Raw genomic sequence first — 5,310 nt, 5'->3', positions numbered from 1 at the left:
CCCCCCAGATCATCACACTGCCTCCCCCATGCTTCATGGTAGGTGCTTATGTATTGAGGTATCTTTCACCTTTCTTCTGCCAGATGTAGAACCTATGCTTTGAAACAAATATTTCAAACATGGACTCATCCGTCCATAACACCCTTTTCTAATCATGAACAGTCTTATCTTTGTACTTTTTAGCAAATTTCAGTCTCTTGACAATATTTGGTGATTGAGTTAAAGGTTTTTTTTCAACTGCTACACGACCAAATATTCCATTCTCGTTGAGTCTTCTTGATACTGTAGATCTGGACACTTTTCTGTCATTTGATACATGGTCATTAATGTCATGCTTGAGATCAGTGGCAGTCTTCTTTCTGTTCCGAAGGCTGCATAAACGAATGTACTTAACATCAGTATCATTGACTTTAGATGTTCTGCCTCTTCCTTTCCTATTTTCAAATTTACCTGTCTCAGTCTCACGATCTAGGGTGTACTTGACAGCATTTGGGGAGCATTTCAAGTCTGCAGCAATTTGTAGGAGAGTCCAACCAGCATCATGTTAAGCTGTTATGCGAACTCTCTGCTCTACTGACAATTTTCTGCACTTTTTGGGCTGTGGCATGACAACAAAATTTAATATATAGTGTTAAGCACTGTCTTTATCAAGGTTTATTTGTGGAGTGCTATTAAATTGATTTATTCTAGTATATACCAGAACCATACACTAGCTCCTTGCTAGCTTCTTTCTATATAGCTAAGACACTGCATGGGGTACCATGACAGTTATTTCAGACCATAAATGTGATCAGTATGTTCATTCAAGCAGAACCCTTATGACATGTCTTTGGTACAAGTATATGGTAATTCTAGAGAATGATAACTATTCTCACCGTGGCTCATTAAATTGTCAACATGGATCAGTGAAGCATTACTATAGTGTTGAAATTTACATTCTGTAATGGCATGGTACAATTAACCCCATAAAATAGAAATAATGACAAAATATTCTCTTGTCCTGACACTTTTGCACAGTACTGTACTTCATTGCAACATAATGTCACCTTTACAAATAACTCCAAATCAAAGCTTGCTGAATTAATCAATTTAGCAAATATTAAAGAAAGCAATATCATCTGCTTCCAAAAAACAAAGCTTGGCCAGGGCAATGAAATTAATCTCAAAACTATCACATAATCAGGAACTATAAAGAATCTGTCACTGTTGGAGGTGGTCTAGCCTTTCTTATCAAAAACCATTCCTTTCAAACAATAGATATTCCACCTTCAAGAGACAATCATATACAAATTCAAGGAATCCTAGTACACTTAAGTGAAATTCAAACATCTTCATCAAAAATCTTCAATATCTACCAACCCCAAGCAATCCTGGACCAAACCTGAATAATATAACCCATCTCATTGACAAAAACCTTGGAGACCCTCGTAATAAACACATCTTATTGGGATGTAGCATAACTGATTCCAAAGGAATATTCCTCAGTAATTACCTTGGCAACTTAGGACCAATAATCATAAATGATGGTAGCCTCACACACTGCTCCTTCACATATGGAACCCTAAAGGCTCATGATAGACCATAATCTCTCCACATGTAGGCAATAAAGTCAAGTGGAACACTCAACAAGGTATTGGAAGTGATTATCTCTCTATCTTAATCACTTTAAAGTCCAATTTTAAAAACTCTAATTAACAGACAAAAATATACTACTGGAATTTCAATAAAGTCAATTGGGAGCTCTTCAAAACTCAAGTTGATGTATTTTTACAAATGACCAATGATACAGAAGACATTAAAAATGATTGGAACAACTGAAAAACTCAATATTGAAAGCTGCTAAACATAATATACTTAAAAGAATCAGAAAAACTGGATGCCAGGCTATAACCAAATCAATGACAATCTGGATGAATCAATAAATAAAAGAGAGAAGCTTTATAATTTACTACAAGAAGAAAACATACCCAAAATAAGATATGAATACAAGAGAACCACAGCAGAAATTAAACTTGCATATGTTAAACATAAAAGAAATTAATGGAGAAATGTATACTTTCAACTTGACCCAAGATCAAATAATATGAAACTACTGAAGATCCTAAAAATCTTAAATAAGCAAAAAGTACACACAATGGTTCAAATACTTTTAGAAACAGCAACTGCCCAACCACTGACAAGAAAATTAATAACCTTTTCACAAGTTACTTCTCGAATAACTAGGATTCAATCCTACTGCAGATAAAACTATTAAATATAAAGCAGGATCATATCAAACAAAGCAAAATCACAGCAGAAAAATAACATATTCAACAAATATTTTCTTTTTTTCATGAACTGGAAGATGCAATTAAAAATAACCACCCATCTACATCACCTGGACCAAATAACATACATGGGAAAATGTCACTGAACCTAACACCATATGCAAAAGAAATACTACTTATGAATAACAGTTGGAAAAGGTATAAACTGACTGAAACTGGAAATTGGCACATACTGTTCTAATTCATAAACCTAGCAAGCCAATGAATGAACCTTCAAGCTACAGGCCCACTTCCCTCATTTTAGTTTTCTGCAAAAGTATGGACAAAATTATTTCAAATAGCTATATTAATATCTCTACAAGAATCAAAAACTATCTAATCAGCAGCAGCATATAGGAAAGAACACAACTGTGAGGACAAAGTGTTTCTACTTCTCACAGGACATAACTGATAACTTCAACAAGTATCCTACCAAATCCAGTATGGCTATTTTCATTGATCTAAGTAATGCATCTGACAAAACATGGAAAAATAAACCTTACCACCCTTTTACACCAAGCAGGAATCAGTGGAAAGATGCTGTGTTGGATCTCAGATGCCATAAACATAAGAAAAATGAAAGTACAAATTAATTTTAATAATACTCTTTCCAAAACTTATCCACTTTACCAGGGAATTCCTCAGGGTAGGTGTTCTTATCCCCATCTTCTTTTTAATTTATCTAAATGATATTCACAACAAACTCCCTAAAGACATTAAAACTGCAACCTATGCTGATGATATAACAATATGGACCCAAACAAAAGACAAGTATGTGTCAACAAAGCTTTAAATAAATTTTCCAAATATTCAAATAAATAAAAACTAACAATCAATCCAAGTAAATCTATGTCTGCATTTTTCACAACCAACAACCACCTATGTTCCTGGAATTCTAAAAGAAACTTAATAATGAGACTACACCTTATACTAAAACCCTAAATATCTAGGAGTAAATATGCACTACTGGCACTTGTGTTTAAAATTTTTTAAATAATAATAAATAATTAAAAACAGAAACAGAACTATCCTGATAATAAATATTAACCTGGAGAAGATTTCTGGAAATTATTATCTATATGGATGTCTCCTTCCTAAAAGGTGGAGGTTCTGGAAGTGGAGTATATTTTATACCTTCTGAACAATCACAAGAAATACCACATACCAACCCAACTGGCACTTCAATTTTTGAGGCTGAACTCACTGCTATCAATGAGGCCATCTCCCTCTTAAATATGCACAATATTAACAGATTCACAAAATACAATCAAAGCAATAGAAAAGTGTTTTACCAGTGGCTTAGAAATTCTCATTGAAAATTGTGAGAAATCTCAACAAGTTACACAAGTCTACTGAAGTCTGGATTATTTGAAATCCTTCACACATGGAAGCCCCAGGAAACAAGAAAGCTGATATACTACCAAAGAAAGCAACTAAGAGTCAAGATCCCAGACATAAAAACCAAACACACCCTATGCATCAACTGCAAACACTAATGAGGAATGGTAAGAAAATGAATCACAGCTGGTACTCAGAAAATAAACCTAGCACCACAGTCACAAGCAGTTTATATTGACAAGATACAACCTTCATTGCATTGAGTTAAACCTAAACTTTTCAAGAACACAAAGTTTCAAAATGGAATAAAAACTCACAATACCTGGACAAAAAGTAACAGAAATAAAGTAACTTAGTAAGTGCTAACCATATACTAATGTGTTTAGAAATTACACCTGATGAATTCTATAATAACCCAAAAAAAGATTCTAAAATTGTTGGATGGGCTTTATCTTCGTGACCTAGATCTAATGATCTACGCATAAGAAACAACAACACTTTTATTGTTAATTTAAGTTCTACTTTTAGATTTACTCCTGCAACTTTAGTTTAAAGTTGAAGTTAAAAAGTAACTACGTTTTAACTTTTAGTACTTTTACGATCATTGCCCACTACATACTTTCTAAATTGTTCAATTGGTTCAGTATGCTTAAGTCTATTGTGTTATCTAACTTCTTAAATGTTTTTAAATTACTTGACAAAATATTTCAAGTTCCAAACTTACAAAAACAACAGAAATCAAAAGATATCAAACGATAAATTTCCGGACTAGGTTAAACTTCGTTGTCAGTTGCATTTCCTAAAAAAAATAATAATAAGGTTATGGAAAGCAAAATGGTGGAAATTAAATAAACGTTACAAAATATATATATTCTATATTTCTCAAATCAAAACAAAAACGTTATTTTATTATAAAAAAAACTAACAAGTGTCTCTAAAGTCGTTTATCTACTAGGGGCATAAAATCTAAAAGCTCCAAGACGTGCTAGAAAACAAACATTTTGAAAAATTACCTACACACTCAAATTGACATATCTCATAAACAAACAGGGTTATAATAACAGAAGAGAAAAGGGTTCCTGGGTTGTTTATCCACAAGGGGCGTAAAACCTATAATATCTAAGATAGTTTGGGAAAAATAAATGTTAAGAAATGCCTTGCATTTCAGAAATCACCCTCCAATTCCCACATGTCCCAAAGAAGTAACAGGGCTTGTATATTAAAAGACACCCCCAGTTGGTCACCTACGAGTTTAGGGACTTACAATGCTAAAATCAGAGCCTCAGTTCCCTATGGTGGATAGAGTGAAGATAGAGTCTTTTGCAGCTTTGCCCTAAAACAAACAAATATATAATAAGTAATGCACCAAATAAGGCGCATGAGATATATAAGTCCTATATATATATATATATATACTGTTACGACTCTGTTCGTTTGTTAATTTTCCGTAAAAATTCTTTCCGAAGAAACTTTAGCGATACAAGTCCTTTCTTAAATAAAACTAGTGAATTCTTTCTCAATACAACTTTGCAATACACTTAATTTCCACAGTCAGATTAACTTAAACAAACGCTATAATTCACATTATGAAGGAGCCAGTGTAAGAAAAATACTACCAATAAGTCAGCTTCGGGAAACCAGTAGTGGTTGGTACTAAGGGACGCCC

General features: G+C 33.3%; 1 protein-coding gene across 7 annotated transcripts in view; it reads right to left on the bottom strand.

Annotated features, from left to right (window-relative positions):
• LOC106473132 (GPI mannosyltransferase 4-like) overlaps positions 1-4,453 on the bottom strand; it is a 16,674-nt gene extending 12,221 nt beyond the window's left edge. For 3 of the 7 annotated variants that reach the window (XM_022401625.1, XM_022401624.1, XM_022401629.1), the window contains exon 1: positions 4,369-4,448. The gene's annotated coding sequence lies outside the window, so the exon portion shown is untranslated. Of the gene's footprint in view, positions 1-4,368 lie in introns of all 7 variants that reach the window. The other 4 variants (XM_013933812.2, XM_022401628.1, XM_022401627.1 and 1 more) reach the window with 4 other exon arrangements.
• Positions 4,454-5,310: the final 857 nt, after the last annotated feature.

Source organism: Limulus polyphemus, unplaced genomic scaffold, assembly GCF_000517525.1.
Source record: "Limulus polyphemus unplaced genomic scaffold, Limulus_polyphemus-2.1.2 Scaffold5914, whole genome shotgun sequence".
Classification (NCBI taxonomy): Eukaryota; Metazoa; Arthropoda; class Merostomata; order Xiphosura; family Limulidae; genus Limulus; species Limulus polyphemus.
Note: the sequence above shows the minus strand (reverse complement) of the source record. Positions and strands in the feature narration are given on the sequence as shown.